Source organism: Poecilia formosa, unplaced genomic scaffold (assembly GCF_000485575.1).
Source record: "Poecilia formosa unplaced genomic scaffold, Poecilia_formosa-5.1.2 Scaffold67, whole genome shotgun sequence".
NCBI lineage: Eukaryota > Metazoa > Chordata > Actinopteri > Cyprinodontiformes > Poeciliidae > Poecilia > Poecilia formosa.
The window spans coordinates 2,458,077-2,477,695 of record NW_006800006.1 but is presented as its reverse complement, the minus strand read 5'-3'; the positions used below and the strand labels follow the sequence as shown (position 1 = coordinate 2,477,695).

General features: G+C 39.0%; 2 long non-coding RNA genes across 2 annotated transcripts; both read left to right on the top strand.

Moving 5' to 3' along the window:
• The first annotated feature begins 873 nt into the window (after positions 1 to 873).
• On the top strand, positions 874 to 11,074 carry LOC103140054 (uncharacterized). Its single transcript, XR_476467.1, has 2 exons — positions 874 to 1,039; positions 10,846 to 11,074. It is a non-coding gene; the product is annotated as an uncharacterized LOC103140054 (long non-coding RNA).
• Positions 11,075 to 15,893: 4,819 nt separating this feature from the next.
• On the top strand, positions 15,894 to 18,491 carry LOC107836558 (uncharacterized). The gene is made up of 2 exons (XR_001662471.1): positions 15,894 to 16,133; positions 17,643 to 18,491. It is a non-coding gene; the product is annotated as an uncharacterized LOC107836558 (long non-coding RNA).
• Positions 18,492 to 19,619: the final 1,128 nt, after the last annotated feature.

The following is a 19,619-nucleotide window of genomic DNA, read 5'->3' as shown; positions in this document are numbered from 1 at the left end:
AAAGGGTTGGCATGTTGTCCTGAATGTTTTTGTCCTTTCTTCCGCAGTCCAAACAACATGACTGATTGATTGTTCTCTCTAAATTGAGTGTTTCTTCATGTTGCCCTTTTGTGGACTGGTGACCTGTCCATGGTGTACTTAAAGCAATTTACCGAGTAACGAATACAATAATAATTAGAATATTCTTGTATCTGTAATTACTATCTTTAACATAAATAATTCATTGTGGTGGTTATTTCTGCAAATCTGCCCATATCGTCAAATCGCTTCAAGAGTGTCTCCTGTTCCACATATGATATATCATCATAAACCGTCAGTTTCAAATCGTCCTCACAACTTTGAGCTGTTGTCACAGGAACCCATTTGTAGTGAATTAAAAAAGAGTGGAGGGCATTTTTTTGTTGTTGATAGAATTAGTTAATTTCTAATGCAGTTGGTGGCCTTGTAGGGAGTTTTGGACTGTTGGTTTCTTCCCACGGTACAAAAACATGACTTTAAGGTCAGCTGGTCTCTCCAAATTGCCCTTATGTATGAATGATTGAGTGTGCATGATTGTTTCTTCAATATGTCTCTGTGTTGGTGACCTGTCCGGAGTGCACCACGCCTTTCGCCGCTTGGGTATAAATGATGGCTGGATAGTTTACCTCCATTAATTTTATATGTGACACCCAGAAATGCATAGCTGTAGCTTTTAGGTTGATTTGTAATTCGGTAATGGTCTGTACTTTCTATAGTGCTTTATTACGTCCAGAGGACCCCAAAGCACTTTACACTACAGTTACCGCATTGCATCACCAGAGGGCGCTGTCATTAAATAAAGCTTAGTGTGGCGCAGCTGTGAAAGGCAAGAGATAATACTTGTGTTGTGTGTTCCCCTCGGAACTGGGAAATTCCGACTTCCCAGTTGGAAATCTCATCTGGGACGCCCGCCGAAGTCGGATTCCCCACTGGGAAACTGGGAGCAACTCCAACTACTTTCAGTCACGACTAGTTAGACGGACTATGCGTTTCAAAATGGACGCTCCTCGCATCGACTGTAGTAGGTGGAAATGTTTTCATAAGACACACAAATAAAAGGGTCTAAAATTAGAACCTACAACTCTAAACTGAAAGTACCAAATTGAAAGTGGTGATGGATTATGGGAAGCTTAAAATGATTGTAAACATAACTTACATAATGAGCGTCGCCATGTTGAAATTCAGACTTTTTTTTTTATTTTGAAATTCAGACTTCCTGCCGTTACTTCGCTCAGGCCTGACGTCAGTTCCAGCTCCTACTAAATATTCTTGGTGCTGATGTCAATGTTGCAGAGCGTAATTTGGTGAGGTTTACTTAGTGTTCTTGTTCTGTCTAATTTAGTCAAATCTATCCTTTCTGTCCTTAAATACTAGGGGTCTACCAAACATTAAGCACAAAGTTTATGTCTTTTTACTAAACAACCCCCCCCAAAAAAACAGGTGCTCTACTTTTCAAAACCAATGCCAACCAAAACAGGGTTCATCTTTATGAACCTGAATCTAATTTCAACAGCGCATTAGCAGTGTACAACGTATCAGTCAAGGAACATGGTAAAACAGGGTTTTACATGCTGTGGTGGTGCAGGGGCGAAGCACAACCCAGTACAGAGGCCTTAGTCCTCAGGCTGGTGGTTGCAGGTTTGACTCCTGGCCTTGTGACATTTGCCACATGTCTTCCTCTCTCATTACCTTCTTTCCTGTCGAACTACTTTCAAATAAACGTCACTAGAGCCAACAAAACCTTTTAAAAAAGAAAGATTTCAAAATATGGCTTTAGTATGATTGCTTGAAGCACTAAGCAATACATTTGTGTAGCTCGCATGTGAACATGAGTAATAAGAATCCATTAGTTTAGTTTGACTGTGTGAAGCATCTTTATCATTTTATAGAAATAATTTTTAAAAAGTTCATCACAAAAGCGCTGCTAACCATCTGCTGTTGCTGTAAGTGGTGTACAACGGGGTTTTCCTCGACATTTTAGGAGAACAAGTGTTTTTTATTTAAGTAAACTTGTAGGCATGAGACCAACTCGTGTTGCCACAGAGTCTGTTGTGTACCGAATCGATCTGCAGGAACGCTTTGCTGCAGAAAATGCTGGACTCAGAACCCCACAGAGGAATAAACTGTTGTTTTTCTACAGCTGTGAGCAGAGCTGCCTTAGGTTTCTCACCATTTTTAGAGTAATCCCCTTGTTTTGATTCTGTTAGGCAATTCAGGTGTGTGGCATGATCCATACTCTTTTTTTTTTTCAACGTTGACCTTTTAGAGCTGCTAAAAACCCCCCCAAAAAAAACAGTCAAATGGATGTGAAGGCAAACCAATCCAAGACCTAAAAATGTTTTTTGTTCAAGACTCTAAATGTTATTTCAGAAGATTAAGGCTGAAATGTTTTTTTTCTCAATTTTCTTTTTTTCTCTTTTACATTACACCACTCAACCATTTGATAAAAACTCCCATCAAAGAACCTCTTGACAGGATGTTGTCCTTTTTTATATCTGAAAACCTATCATTTTCCCCCCTCCATCTGTGACAGGCCTGAACCGTCTGTCCTCATGTCCTCTGCACGTCTTTTAGCCCCCGTGATTTATAGATCCCATCGCGGTTTGTGTTGGCCCCACGTGTCAGGGGTTAAAGGTCCTCAGCCTCTCTCTCCTGCTCTGAGTCAGGTTTATCTCCAGGAGGTTAGATTTTTGTGACATCTTCTCACACTCTGAATATTCGCCAACAGCTCATCTGTCACGATGTGCGAGTGTGTGTATGTGTGGGACCCTGGGCCTTTCAACCCAAAACATCCTTGGGGGACATGGGTAACTGCGCTGATTGCCTGTCATAATATATTTATAGCCGCTACCCGTTTATAAGGGAGCCAGCTGTGGTTGAGCCACCATTAGCCCCTCTCCCTCTCAACCCCACCTTTACCCCCCCACTGCTATCTAAAACTTTGACTTTCCATCCCATTTCACCTGTTTCTATTTATTCTTCTCCTTGATGAGTATTTTTTTTCGGCTTTACTGTAGCGACAACGGGAGTCGAACTCTCGGTACGCCCCTCCCTGATGCATTTACACTCCTGACTTTGCTGACTCCTCAGTGTCCCGCTCCCGTTGTCGCAGCCAGAGGAGGAGTTTCGCTGGAGTGACCGACCCCCGCTCACACTGAGCCCAACATGTTGGCTCCAGTTGACTTTGGGGAAAAAAAAGAAAAAAAAAAACTTTTGATGAACGAGAAGAGCCCATGGCACAGAGCCTTTTAAAAAAGCTCACGTCGTTTGGAGTGTCACTGACAGGACGTGTTGTCATTACTTTTAGTCGTCTCTGCATGTGCCGGGAGGATTTGTCTGTACATGCAGCAGAGCCGCATTAGTGGAGAAGGAATAATGAATTCATGGCTGCAGGTGAAGGATGTTGTGGATGGCGGTGCCAGAATTAAAGGCTGGTGAATTGTGATAAAAGGACTATGCAAAAGTATTCATACCCCTCAAACTTTTTCAGTTGTTGGCAATTTGCAACCGCAGACTTTTATGTTTTTTTTTTTTTTTTTTTAAAGTATATGTGCTAGGTTGACACAAGGTCGTGCATAGTTGGGAAGAGCAAGAAATTTTTTTTTTTTTTTTTTTAAAGTATATGTGCTAGGTTGACACAAGGTCGTGCATAGTTGGGAAGAGCAAGAAAACATATTTCACAAACATAATCTAAAATATGTGGGTTTGCCTTTTTTTTTTCTTTTTCTTAGTAAACTACCTTTATTCTGATACCCCAAAATGAAATCCAGAAGTCAACAGCTGTTCTGTTAAGGTGGAACAGTAGTTGTCTTCCCATTACAAATTTGCACAAATCTTTCTCTGTGTTCTGCTAATGTTGAGAAAACACAATTTAGAAATAAGGAATGAAAATAAAATCACACTTAAATAAGCTTTTTCACGCGATATGACATTAAAAATTATGTCAGCTATGGATATAAACAGTTGCATAAATTCATAATTTAGCCGCGGCGCTACTACTTATCTAGTATCCATCAGATGACATGTTGGCATCTTATTCAGGCACTCGAGCAACAAGCCCTGTAAGCTTTGGAGCAGCTACAAACACAGCATTTTAAGGAAACTGTATTCAGAAGAACTATGGATTCAACACATTAGAACTGCACACAACCTTTTATGAACTGTTCGATGCTATAAGGCCTGTGAGTAAGAAAACCATCGTCCTCCTCATACTACTTCCTGTGGTCTTTGTGGTTTTCGGATGTTGATCACGTGGCTCGTGTCGTGCAAGAAAAGCATTTCGCAAAGTGGCTGAAAACTCACCTCATCCCAGCGTAGCAGCTTTTATTGAAAAACTTTTCATTCGTTCTTCTGTGAAGCAAATTTATTTTTGTAATTTCAATTTCCACAATGCTATGGGTAATGGAAACGTGGCTAGTGAGGATATAAGGAGCAGAAGTCGCAAAGGTGGAAGACTTTGAGTACTTGGTGTCCACTGCCCAGGAAAACATGGAGTGTGGTAAAGCAGAGAGTCCAGGATGGAGAAAAGTTTCAGGAGTGAACTTGTGACTAAAGAGTGGCAACAAAGGTCCATAGGAAATTTTACAAGACTGTGTAAAATTTCTCCAAAGCAGCAATATTATTGAAGACTGTGATACTGACAAAGAGACAGGAGGGAGAACTGGAAAGTGGCAGAGCTGAAAATGTTGAAGTTCTCCTTGGGAGTGACGAGGATGAACGGGATTAATGATGAGGACCTTGGAGGTACAGCACAGGTTGAAGGCCTGGTTGATAAAGTCAGAGAGGCTAGACCGAGATGATTTGACATCCAGAGGAAGGACAGTGGGTATACTGGGAGAAGGATGTTAGGGATGCACCTGCCAGGAAAAAGACAATGAGGAAGGCCATAGAAGAGACATATGGATGCAGTTAGAGAGGGCATGGAGGTGGTAGGAGTGAGAGATGAAGACATAGATGACAGTTATGTGGAGGAGGATGACTTGTTGTGGCGACCTCTGAAAAGAGATCAGCAGAAAGATGAAGAACAGAGAAAAACAACCTGAGCAAATACAAAGCATATTTTTCAAATGATGATTTTATTTACCAAGGCACTCAGTAAAGCAACCTGGCACTACAACCCTAGACCTAAAAACTGGTTGTGCCTTAACACTCTCGTCTTATGAGACGGGGTCATCTTGACCACAAGTTGTCTCCTCTGTGCGCAGTCTGGCGGGGTTACACCGACTCCGCATGTGTCATGCTAAGACCGCAGGAGAGCTAAGATATTTCCATTCATAAATTATAGTTCCATAAAGAATATTCCAAAGCACTTTCCCAAAAGTTTGACTTTTTCTCATCAAGAAGATTTTAGGAAATGTATTTAGTTTGGTCAACTGTAGTTTTCTCTTCGGACCCTTCTGTTGCTACAAAGACTCTGTGTCTTTGTACTCCAACATTTTCTTATTGTTGGATCATGAATACTGATCTTAAAAGAGGCAAGTGAAGCTTGCAGGGCAGGATGTGTTGCTTTTTGAGATATTTTAGCCTATTTCATACTGTCAGATGGGTTCTATTCCTAAGATTAATTGATCAAACAGTCAAAGTTGAGATTAAAATGGGCAAATGCATTTTCACAACACTGGTTTGGAGATGCTGAAAAGACCTGCAGAGGAGTGATGGTGGATTTACTGTGTGAAGGATGTTGAATATGGAGCTAACAAGGGGGAGGAAACAAGAGAAAACAGCAAAGAGGTTTACGGATTACAGGCAGAGGGTTTGTGTGAAGAATAGGAATAGGAGCGACAGAGGCAGGCGCATCAGCTGTGGGGACGTCTAAAGGAGCCACATGAAAGAAGACCGCGCTGTACAGTTGTTATTCAGCTCACAGTCGGATATAAAATTCCTTACTGCGGGTTAAACATTAATGACTGTCGATTTGATCTAGAGCCCTACCAGGAAAACAAAGTACAAATTAAACACCATGTTGCATGAATGCATAAAGCAACATGAGAAGGTGTTCCTGTGCTGGCCTTCAATGTTAATGTCAAATTTGCTCCAACGTGGGGAAAAAAAAGCTGTAATCCCATTTGACAATCCCATGCAGCGCCATGATTTATCGCCTAGCAATCAAAGCATACATGAATTATTCAAGTCACTGCTCATTGTTTCTGTGGCAATAAAAGTCCCTTAAAATGAACACACTCACAGTTTGGAGTTTCTCACCATAACAGAGCACACGCGCATCTAAAATCTTTTGGCTTGTTCTTGTTTGTTTCCTCAACACACATTTATGTTTTCCTGGCTCTCCAAACACCGAAGGCTCATCTGTTCAAAACTTCATGCTCAGAATCCAAAGACAAGCATTCAGTTACAGTGAAAAGACAAGCTGACTTGTCTTTTCACTGACAAGTGAAAGACACATAAAGGCACATATTTTTTATGTGGCTTTAAAAAAATATTTTTAAAGGCACATATCAATCAGATGTGACCTAAAAGTAACCTTAAGGTACAAAGTTTCGACTTTTCAGAAAGAAATGTCCAATTTTCTGAGATAAATCTCAAAATTTGAGGTTGTTTTTTGGCAGGAATATACTCTTTGTTTTTCTATCCTAACAAGTCGTCATTGTAGGTGACAGTGGGTTGTTACCTTAAAGTTGTAACTACACATTTTCACCACAGGAGGGTGCTGTTAGCCCCTGTGGTAGATTTCAAAGGAACTTCCAAATGTTATGGGGTTATTTTTATGTATGTTTTTTATCTCTAAGCAACTTATAACTTGTTTGCAATTGAACAATTCTAGCTTAAACTACACACACACACCAAAATCAAAACAAACAAAACCAGAAATGACTCAACATTCTTAGCATTTCCTGTTTTTTGGACAAATGAGTGGCAATACTGTAAGGAGGACAAAGTGGGTGCGAACAGACCAGATGAAACTATAAAGTGTGGAGTTCTGGGGTTGTGAATTACGCCTAATAGTGCCCAGGACTGCCCAGGCTGCCCATGAAAAACGCAGCCATTGAGTACAAAAAAAACCTCACCAAAGACGCCATCAGAGGGTCTGATGGGAAAGACTTTTGTTTTCTTCCTAGTGGGTTCCAAGCAGTTCCCCACATTTTTTAATTGTCTCCATTACATGGTTTGTTTACTTCATCGTTTTGCTGCTGAGTGACTTGGTAGCGCTCCTTCTGGACCTCCGGGTTACATCGGCTTAATAAAAGGGATTTGTCCAGTCAGTGCTGAGTCAGCGCTGTGCATCAGCTCGGAGTTATTGCGGTCTGCCAGGATCAAACTGCCAGTCTGATCTGATCTTAATCAAACATGAACGAACAGACCAAAAACCCTCACTGTGTTTGTGTGTGTGTTGCCCTGAAAGTTAAAGCTTATTGGTACAGCACATTTCAGCAACAAGGCAGTTCAAAGTGCTTTACGTCATAAAAACACACCGTCACCAATTGTGTGAAACAAGCAACAAACGATACATTTCATCAAACGCCACCATCAAAATCAATCAAGAGACATCAAATATGTTGATCAATGTTCCATTTACAAAGGCAAATCAAAGGCAACTCTAAGCAGGTTTCTGGAAGTTTGTTCCAGATTTGAGGTGCATAGAAGCTGACTGCCGAATGCCGTCATCCTCCTGCCACTTCCTGTTTTATTCTTTGTCATTTCCGCCAGTAGTAAGTAACATCCGGTTGTTGATCACAAAAAAAAGTGCAGTTTGGCAAAATACATTAATTACAATGGAAACGCAGCTATTGTTAGATGACTGGGTTGAGTCACAGTGGCAGGTCACTATTACCTGTTCTTATTTGTAAGTATGTTGTACAAATCAGTTTTCACTTTCACATTAGAGGGTTTTCTTGTAATTGTTTGGTCAAAGAAAGCCACATTTTGTTGAGCGATTTGGAAAAGCGATTTAAAAAAAACGGGGGTGGGGAGGTAAAACGTCCAAGAGGGTGAATACTTTTCATTGGCCCATAAAATGGCTCTGGGTCATTTTAAGATGTCTGAAGCAGACAACTTTCAAGAGGCGGTTCATGTACACAAGCTGAAAACGCCACAGCGCTGTAAACTGCTGCTACACTTTAAATGCTAATGCTTAATAAAAAAATAAACAGGAAATGTATTCATGGACAGCAGATCTGAGGAATCAGATGGTTTTGCAACTGCAAGTCAAGCAAACTGTAGAAGTAATGAAGCCTTCAGGTTTTAATCTGGAGCGACACGGTGAATGAGCAGACTGTTACTTGGGTATTTGGAACAAAATGGCACAACAGTGTATTATCAAAATACATAAAGTTTGAAGACCCCACTGTGGGTTTAAAGTCAGTCAGATTCTTCTTTATTTTTTCTCTTTAAACTTCCTCGTTTCAAAAATGATTTTTTTCCGCTCACACTTTATCGTAAAGTCTTTACGCCTTCACGTAAATAAATGTCTGCCGGCTGAGCCACTTGCACACAGATGATAGAACGTCTTCCGCCCAGTGATTACAAGTATATGCTCGGATGATTGAAATCCCATCAGCCCTCCACAAACGCTCCACGTGTTTTGATGGAAGCCCTTGATCCGGCTCAGCAGAACCACCAGAAACAAGAGACCGACCCAGAGATTTCATTAACACTTAACGCTTGTGGCTCAGGATATAAAGTTTCACTGCGCTTTGAGGCTTCAAGGGCAGCTGTACTTTAAACGTGTTCCTATTTTTTCTTTCTTTTTCTCTCTCCCCCCCACCAAGTCGTGCAAAACTGATTGATTTGTGCAGAGGTATTTTCAAACCACTGAAATATCTGAATTGTATCTGGATGGCAAAGCATTTTGCCCGGATTTTATGCATGTGAGCTTTTTCTTTTTATGAGATATTGCAGCTCTTTTATGAATGGTGCTGTTTTTACAGACTAAATATTTCCAACATAAAACTGGGATGTAAGGAATCTGCGATCAGAATTTCAAGGTTTCCTGCTCAGTGTGTCCCAGCACATGTTTTCTGCATGTGCTTTTTCCAGATTGGTAATGAGTTAATTGGCCAATGGTTTTCTAGACATGACAAGGTGATTGATGTGTGTGTGTGTGTGTGTGTGTGTGTGTGTGTGTGTGTGTGTGTGTGTGTGTCATTTTACACCTGATTCCAAAATTCTGAGAAATGATTTTAGTCAATGTGGCAAAAAGTTTGGTAACTACTGTTGTAGCCAACTGGTTCTCACGAAACATTTGGCAGATGAACCAAACATGTCTCACGGTGGAGAGCTGCTCCTGCGTGGATGGACAAAATGAAACATAACAGGCTGAGGAAACGGCAGAATTAGATGGGAGATGAATCACAGCAGCTGCTGGAAGGAGAAGATGTGCTTCGTCATCTGCCATTAATGTCAACTCTGAGTGGTGTGCCGCGTTAGCAGATCTTTCTTCTGCACTGAAAAGTAAAATAATAAGGTAACTGGGCAGAATGTGGTGTGGAGGTACGCTGCATCTCACCATTAGTCAGAATTTACTGTTTTTGTTTTACAGACACAAATCAGGCGATGTTTCCTGTCCTGCAAAGCTGCAGCAGTTGCTAGGCTATATCTGTTAGCGCAGAAATTTTTTAGAAAAAAGCTAAAAACAATTGATGCCTTACCCCACCGACCCTTACGATTTTGCGATGCCTTACCGCCCACTTCTTTCTATCAACGCCTTTTTGAAAAAAAATTTTTGACAAAAGAATTTAGGTTTTAGAAATAAAAATTTTGCTACAAAACATTTAGAATTCCCTTTTTGATACCCTACCCACCGCTACCCTCGTTCGACGTCTTATCTTCTTTCGATGCCTTCTCGAATTGTGAGTTTGAGAAGTTGAAAATTAGCTTGAAAAAACTGATTTTTTTTTTAGAAATATTTTCTTAATTAGCTGCTGGAAGTTTTGACATCTTACACTCTCTTACCCCTATACTGCTTTGACACCATTTCAACAATTTGTCAACTTTTTTTTTCTACTTATGAAAAGTTAAAAAAAATTGCTACAAAAATACAGAAATGTTTCAGATTTTTTTTTCAAAGTAGTAGAAATAAAAAATTTGCTGGAAAAAAATTCCACAACATTTTTCTTTTTTCTTGAAAATCCCTGAGGTTTTTCTCGCAATTTTTTTTACTCTTCAAAGTTTGATTTTTCAAACTCAAAAGTTTAGTTTTTTGTAGAAAATCTCTGATAATTTTTGGAGTGTGTAACCTCCTTTTGTCCATCCACAATGGCCATGGCACGCCGTCATCCATAAAAATGAATATCAGAGAGAAAAAAAAAACCGCATCTTCTCTCATTTACCGATTGCTTGTAATTGTAACACTTTGACCTAATTTAATTTAAACGACACACTTTTCTTGATGCATTACTTCCAATCACAGCGTCTAATAAGATCCATACATCTTCATTATTTCTGCTCCAGCATTTTTCTTTCCACCTCGACAGCAAAACAGATAACAAAAAAATAAAGAAAAGAAAAGCTGTAAAGATGCAGCTTGGGTTCATTTACTTGGCTGCTTAAATGAGGATGCCTGCCAGAATCCCTTCAGCAGCAAATGTACAAATACAGGGAGAGATTCATCGGCCAAGATTTATCCCTATCCTCCCCTTTTACTAATTATGTTGGGTTTTTAATTATACTAAAGCGCGCTGCTCGATCGATAATCCATTGTTTCTCGCGCCAGTGGTGATGTAGCTTGGAAGCCGGTTGCACAGCGAGGCCCAGAAAACAAAGATTAAAGATTTTTTTTTTTTTTTGACGACGAGAACCTACGAACCGCTCTAATTGAGGTGATAAGTGATAGCGCAGCGTGTAACCTCTGCCTGTTTTCTTTTTTTTTCCCAGTTGTTTGCGGGTCGCGTGGCCTCCGGCTCGGCCGTTCAGCCGCTTCGCTCGTTTGCTTGTGATGATCTCGGCGGTGAGCGTCGGCGTGGACAGCCCCGGCTTCTAAAACTAATGGCTTGTGGCTTCCAACCTGGCAGTGATGAATAGCGCCGTGGGTCCTCGCTGTGGTTTCAGGATTATCTTGAGTGTATTTGGAGGGTTGCCAGAATAAAGTCCATGTAGCTCTCCAGATTCTGTTTTTTTTTTCCCCCCCTCCTCTGTATTGTTGGGGATGTTAGGCAACCACAGCCAGAAAAAGATCAACTTGAGGCGGACCTGCAGCAAGATCCATGTCCTTTTAAAGTAACTGCAACATCATTAAAAGCTCTGCTTATATTGCAGACTTGCAAATGCATTCGACCTTTGACCTTTTTTAGATTTAGTGAGCTCAAACCTTATTTTATTTTATTTATTTTTTTTGGAATAAACCAACACAAATTGTTAAGAATGAGGAAAAATACACAAATGGTTTTCCATATGTGTTTGGTCCCCAAAATCTTACCAAGTATTTTTAATCTAGTTTCTAGTGCATAACAGCCTGGCACACTTTAATTAAGAAATCTTTGAAGCAACTTTTCATTAAGATAGAGAAGCTTGCTTTAAGTACAAAGTACTCAGCTGCAAGTAAAGGAAACTTACTCCTCTGTGTTTAAATAAAAGCAAACTGACATAAGATATATTTTACTTTCTAGTTCTTGGGCACCCCTCTTCTTTATGCCACCCTGGGCAACTGCCCACAGAGCCCAGATAGACAGTTTAACACAAGCAGATAAAGATACTTTGAACAAATCAGACAATTTTTTTTTTGTCTTCTGCTTGGAGGAAAATTAACATCAACTGACCCTCAACATCCTCACTATTACAATGAGATGAAGCTGGTTTCATCATTTCAAATTATCAGTTATTAAAAGACACATTTAATAACTTTGTAGCATGCTGCAGTGAAAATGAAAACTAAAATGCTGTAGAAGTGATAGCATGAACAGCAGGGGGGGTTCATATTGTGCAAAGGGGAATCATTGGAGGGATAAATGCAGAGATGTGCAAGAAACCGATGAGATGTTTTCATCCTAGAAACTGTTTTAAGGGAAACTTGGGACCTTTATAATGGAGAACCAGGCTCCATGTTCTTCTTAATTCATTTCTTCTCGACTGCAGCTCTCCTTTAATTTATGGTAACTAGCAATTCATTTATGCTTGGTGGCTCTTTTTCTCCAGGAGGAATTCTAGGGAGGCTTTCAGGTTTCTGGTTTTTCCACTGATTATTGAGAACAGAATTGTTAATATTTGACACGCCATTTTAAATAAAGTGTAAACAAAGATGCAAATGTTTTTTGTTTTGTTTTGTTTACTTAATGGTTTTCTAGAATATCAGTTTTCTAAACTAATATTCATTTTACTGAGCTTCATATAGAGGAGTGTCCCACTTGCTAAGCCTAGGTAAGAGTTAGCATGTCATGCTATTTCAGTACATTATCAATACAGACCTGACGCTGACGTTTTCAGTTTTACCCGATCGCAAACATTAGCCTGTGGCGTACTATGTGTCAGTCCAATGCTATGAAGCTTTCCAGAAATTTCCTGCGATGTAAACAACCATCCTCCACTGTGAGGAGAGACTAGAGGCGCCGATCTAAACAAGGCGGCTGTTAATGTTAATTCAATATTTGGAGGCGTGGCCAAAACGGACTGAACCACTTCGTTCACTTCCTTCGCTACCACAAACTACAACTACTATAACCAAGTGACAAACTGCAGTTCTAAAACAGAGCAGAAAATTGATGTCATCATTCACAACTTCTCCTTCTGATTGGCCCAGTAGAAATTGTGCAGAAGGAGTCCAAGTGAACGGTAGAAAGCCCAACCTGACCTGTATGAGGGAACGTTTCTGAGCGGAATTGCACAGGAAGGTCCAGGCTAGGCTAGTAACTTTTTACCATTTTAGCACTAAATATGAGTTTTACTGCATCGGATGTTATTTTGTGTTGAATTGCATGTACCCAATTAAATATCATTCCAATATTATCAAATGTGTTTGAATGAACTGCTTCCAGCTTTTCTCACAAGTATTAAATGTAGTTTTTGACACTACAGAAATAAAACAATATACACGCCCTCTCTCTGCTCCTCTTCCTCTCTGTCTTAAGTCATGATTCGAATCAGTAACTTTATCTTTTTTTTTTCCTCTGTCCTGTTGCAGATTTTTTTTTTTTTTTTTTTTAAGACCGTGGCCCACTCCCCCCTCCCACTGGAAAAGGTTCGTTAATTTCGACTCTGCTTACGTCTCTTGCAGTTCAGACTCCACTGATGCATGTCGCCTCACGGCATGCTCAGCACTGAATCGCAGCAAATACTCAATTTATCGTCAGCTGCTTTCTTCATCCAGGCCACTGGACAAACGGTCTGCATTGCGCTCGGCTCGATTTAACTGCAGCACATTAATCCAACAACAACCCCGTTTTCCATTGAGCTCTATTGTTATCTTTGAAAAGCACCTTGGGATGGAATCTGGTTCAAAATGACACCTTACCAATAAACCTAAATTGTGAGCGATACTTTATCCTTTATGTTCTACGGTTTATTGATGGGGACATCCATGATGTGGACACAAGAGGAAAAAATTATGTTTTAATTTCCAGGATTTTTAAAAGAACTTTTTTAGCCATCACTAAAAGTGACTGAGAAGCACAAAATCAAAGAGTAATCCCAAAGTAAATGATAATAATTTGCTTTCACAGTTTTAGAAGCTCTTCAGCTTGCTGCCAGATTGCCTAGTCATTATTTTTTTTTAAAACTAATGCTTTAACAGCCCTATGACGGGTGGTGAAACCATTAAGAGCGAGAGTCATAAAGTGTCTCGCAATAATGTTCCTAATAAACTCTGAAACACTGAGGAAGTGGGATTTTATTGCTCATTGTTAAAGTTAGATTCTTTAAGGTTGGTAAGTGCAGCGGTTTTCCACTTGTGTCTGGGTAAAAAAACCCGCAGACTTTGATGTGAAATTGACACCAAAAGGGTGCCATCCTTCTTACCGACGAAGAAAAAAACCAGCTCCTAACGGAGAGGAAGAGATGCGAATAATTCCTGCATCGAGGGATTCTTTAATGTACTTTTCCATGGTTTCTCTTTCTGTTTTAGAAATGTTATACAGGCGGCTATTTGGCAGAGGAGAAGATCTATAGCACAATGGTAAGGCCCATGGGACGGTTGAGAGATCTGGTGGATCGGCTTCATGCTGACCCGCCGGTGGCGGAACGGCTGAGCGGAGGCAGGATGAGTGACCATGACATAACGTGTCGTTCAGACCAGTCGATGTGGGAGTTAAGATGTTCCAACCAGTCAAATCCCAGAATAATTGCCGAGCTGGCTGCTGAAACACAAAGAATAAAATCATTTCATGATGATTGCCGGAGATCAGGAGATTTAATGGAACAGTTTGATGAGTTATCTGATGTAGGTGTTTGTCGTCCAGAGCCGAAACCTTCAAGGGGCTTTTTTAACGGAACGGTTTTGATGGCCATTTGTTGCACGAGACTGGAATCCATTAAATTATGCTCACAACCTGAATCAATCACAGCTGACAGTGTTAAAGTATACTACTCTGATTGGAGTACAATTTTGGGGTACTGAACGATTGCTCTATGGATCACTTTTTAACGACAAAAAAACACCGCCATAAAATAATGTCTATCACTGCAGTGGACGTCCCACCACATGAGAGTAGAGCGACGCGCCGTGGTGGACGTCCCTTAATTTGATCAGAAAGGTGGCAACCCTGCTCTCAGGGTCAGATGGAAGAGGCTCCAGGTTTGTTTTCACTGGGTGAACAGGCTACAGGCAACGAACGGATCATTTCAGCACACAATGCTAACATTACATCACTGCCTCCTGCTTTTGCACAGAGAATGGAGGATTTCTGACATCGATGCATATTGCACACGTTTTTGAAACAAGATAAACATATTTAATCTGACCTCATCATCCGACAGCTAAAGGTCTCTGAACAGACACACATTATGGATGGAGCCTGTCTGCCGCCTTCTTTTTTTCAGAGTTAAAACATGCGCATACGTAATATCCCGACAGACGTTCGACTCTCTGTTTTATTCGCAAATTAACTCAGGTGTCTAACATAAAAAATAAAAAAAAAGAAAGAAAAAGAAGGATTGCGAAACGCACAAATTTGTCAGAGACCCAAGCAGCATTTTCCACCATATTAGTGGCCACATTTACAGGAAGCTGAAGTTACAATGCAACCCAAGAACCAATTTGCTATTTATATGTAACGGTATTCTGACGGGAATTCACTGTTTGTGTTTGGATTCATTACAATGCTAGATTCCACAAACTCTGATATGTTTGAGACTCATTTATCCCTCTGCCATAAAATAAGGACAAAGAAAGAATTTTTAATTTATAGCCAGAAGGGATCTACATCCTGGGAACTGGTGAGAGTCACAGGTTTAATCAGAATAATATCAGTAAAAAACAGGAAATGTGCTGAGCTTTAACCCCTACTTACTAATATTTAATTATATCACCAAGTGCAGCTCATTACAGTTCATGACATGCTGATGTTATCTACGGCAGCGCGGCGAATACTTCATTATGTTGAAGTATTGACTCAAAGGTAATGAGTCATAAAGTGGGCTGTCAGCCACTTTTGGCAAACTCTTTGAATCACATTAAATTCAGGAGGTTTCTAGAACTAATACACACCAACACGTCACTTGTTAGCGGATTTGCTGGGTTTACTTTCTGTTTTTTTTTTCAATAATCCCACGCTGCAGCTTACAGAACCTCTTAGTGTTTTTTCTTTCTATTTTGTAAAGGCATGATTTATAACCAAGTGACAAAGTGTGAGATTAAATCAAGATTTTTTGCTTCAACAGTGTCAAATTTATTTAAACAATGTTGTAGATATATGCAATGAGGCTAAAACGGTGTAACCAATGTTTTATCTCTGACATGAATCAATTAGATGAACGACTTATTTCATATAAAAAAATTCAACTTTTAAAAATTCAAATGCAATATTTCCAGTGTCCTAAAAATTCAATTTGCTCAAATTCGCTGTCTCAAATTCAGCGTCTAAAAATTCGCTGTACAAAAATGGCAAGGTTACTTCAGGTCACAGACATTAGCAATCATTGTCAGATTTCAACACCCAGCCAATCACATGACCCAAGTGTCATATTGAAGAAATACCAGCATCATGCCAGCGACCATGGAGGCAAACGCAAACCCGGTGAGTCTATGCTTTCATATTTCTGTAGGATATTTTATTTTGCGCATGAAGTTTGATACATTATCTTAAAGCTTGATTTAAAACACGGGTTTGGACCGTTGTCAATCTTACACCATGTAATGCTGGCATATTAGTTTTCGCTACCTCCTAGACCCCCAGCCCCCCAGACCCCCGTCTCTTGGCTGTCCCACACCCAATTTTCCCGTGTTTTATTTCAAAAAGAAATACCACTTGCGCCGAGTCTAGAATCTTTAAAGAGAACCGATGGGTGACAGGCAGCCTTAGTAAAGTTGTAATTTTCCGGGAGATGCTACCACTAATGTAGTAAGCTAATATGGCTGCCTTGTATCCTTCAAGGAGGGGCTGTGAACTCTTCCGACATTAATTATAACCACAACCCCACCTCTACAAATAATTCCTTCACTTCATGAGACAAAAATGTGTGATTTTAATTTTTTTTAAAAAGTTTTTTTTTAAGCAAAACTCAGTAGGCTTTTCTGATGGTGACATGCATTAACAATTCAATTTTTGGTTTTGTTTTTTTTTCTTTTTTCTGCAGTTCCATATTCAAGTTTGATGCAGCTCTGCTTTCCTGAATGGACCATCTTCATCTCCACTGCAGCAAACAGGCAGCTCTGTTTTATAGATTACAGTCCACTAAAAGGTTGCATTGTCCCCTTGTTTATATTTTTAATAGTGTAATTCTGTAAAGACAAAATATGTCTGGTGGTCTAGCTCTGATTTACATATCTTGCTAAATTGCAGGTTTGATTACTACAATAGACCTGCAGAAAGAAATTACTAATAAAATATCTTACATATGCATAGTTGTATGCTCTATATAGAGATTTTCCTTAGCTTTGATTGTATATCTCACAATTTTGTAATTTATCATTGTTTATCAAACAATGATAAATTGTTTAATAAACAATTTATCATTGTTTATGATAATGATAAATTATCATAAACAATTTATCATTATAAATTGAATATTTATAATGATAAATATACTATATTAATGATATATATACTATATTAACAAAGCCACACAGCTATTAACAAAGCTGTGTGGCTTTGTTAATATTCTGTCCTTGAATGCGGTTAGATGTGCCCNTCCGACATTAATTATAACCACAACCCCATTCTGTTCATCTATTGTAATGTTCATGTGACTTCATTTATGAATAAATTAATAAATTTATGGTCATTATAGCGTCATCCAAACTACTGCTTCTCTTATCTGACAAGTGTTGATATACAATATTAATTTACATTCTTTTTACTTTGCGGTACAAAACGTCGTTCTGTTACCCAGCAACATTAGAAACGACCTCCTTTTCATTTGATTTTAACTAATTTTGAAGAAAATATATCCTTGTAAGTACATCTGTGGACTTATTTTAGATTAAATATCATTATTTAATTTGATTTCTCAATACTGACCTACTGATTTCAAAATACTTTTTTTTATACTGACAATGTTTTTGACTTTTTTTTTCTCTTTTCAAGGAACTTTTTGCTGGATCATATTTCTGATAGACACTGTGATCGTTTGGAGCTACTTCTATTTCTACAATTACAGATGGTCCTGCAGTCAATCATTTGGCCACAGGCGAAGCAAAGTGATGACAGTGACGACAGCGATGATATCTTGGAAGCAGAAACTACGCAGGTGACAGGGTTTTTCCGTCAGTTTCTCGAAGAAGGTAAAATGTCTGTATAAACATTTGGACAATGTTTATATGTTATTTTGAGGATAAGACGTGCAATTCATACCAGCATAATACAGTACATTTATTTTCTTATAAGCATGTCTTACAACATTGCACAGATAAAGCTGATAAAGCTTTTCAGGTTGATTAGTGAACATGGCAAAAGGTATTCAAATGATTTTTGAAGGATATCACATTCATATGGATTAGTTTCTTAGATAGAAAAGACATTCACATAAAGTCATATCTCAAAGTCAGCTTTAAGAATGATTCCATTCTACAGGAAACTCACCATGTATCTATACAAAAGAGATTTATACTTTTCCTAGCTAGCTCATGAGATTTTGGGTTGGCTGGGAGGTTCCATGCCAGGAACTGAAGTCTGAAGTTGTGCCATCAACTGGACCAAACCACATGCCCACTTCATCCACCTGCAGTGAGCGTTTACACCTGCCAAGCCATTATTCTACCTGAAATGTTTGTCAAGCATCCCTGTAAATCTTAAATGTTAAGAGTAACTATGTTAAGAGTTTCTAAGTCAGCACTGTTTGTACAGGAAATATGAAACGGAAACTGTTTTTATGCAATATTTTATTGAATGTTCATCTATGCTTGAAGTATTAGAAAATAAATGACATAAGACAAACTTAACTTTCCGATTCTTATAATGCAAGAAAATTAAGGTCCTACACAACTGTACCTACTAGGTTCCTTTTGAGTAAAGAAAAAACAATCAACTCACAAATTTAGAGTATTTTAGTTCTATAACATGTCTACCATAAAAGCACTATAATTCACTTTTCCAAAGCACAAATTTTACCTTTGTGGTAATATGATCAGCACTTAGCTTTACATTTCATAAATGCTGAATTTTGAAACTGGACAAGTTTCACAGAGTAAAGAACTGTTCACAAAACTGAACTGCTGAACTCTGCTTTCCTGAATGGACCATCTTCATCTCCACTGCAGCAAACGGGCAGCTCTGTTTTATAGGTTACAGTTCACTAAAAGGTTGCATCGGGCCCTTGTTTATATTTTTAATAGTGTAATTCTATAAAGACAAAATATGTCTGGTGGTCTAGCTCTGATTTACATATCTTGCTAAATTGCGGGTTTGTATATTACAATACTTTCCTATAACAAAATAGACCTGCAGACAGAAATTACTAATAAAATATCTTACATATGCATAGTTGTATGCTCTGTGTAGAGATTTTCCTTAGCTTTGATTGTATATTTCACAATTTTGTAATTTATCATTGTTTATTAAACTCTGAAAGCTGTGTGGCTTTAATATTCTGTCCTAAAATGCGGTTAGATGTGCCCTTTTTTTTGAGCACCTGCCCCTTTAGTGGTCTCTGCACGGCCCTGCACAAAGCTCTTAAACATTTCCACGTATAATCTGATGAAATTACGCTTCGCGTGGGCTGATTGATTCACTTCAGACTAGAAGAAGGAAACATGCTTAATTTGCAACATTTAAAAAATTAGCATCACATTTGGGTGGAAAACATGACTTATAATCTACATCTAACAAGCAAAGATCAACTTGGTGGTGTTTTCCTTTGAACGTCTTTATTTTCCCTCCCAAAACACTTACATATTATACTACCGAGTCATTAAATTATATATTTACTTTATGAACAGTCATAAACCTGAAGAGACCATGGGGAGGTTATCCGTTATGCACCAGATATTTTCTTTAAATTATTCACAGTAAATTTACGTTTCTGTTCCAAAACAATAAATTTGGAAACTTAATTATGCTCAGAGT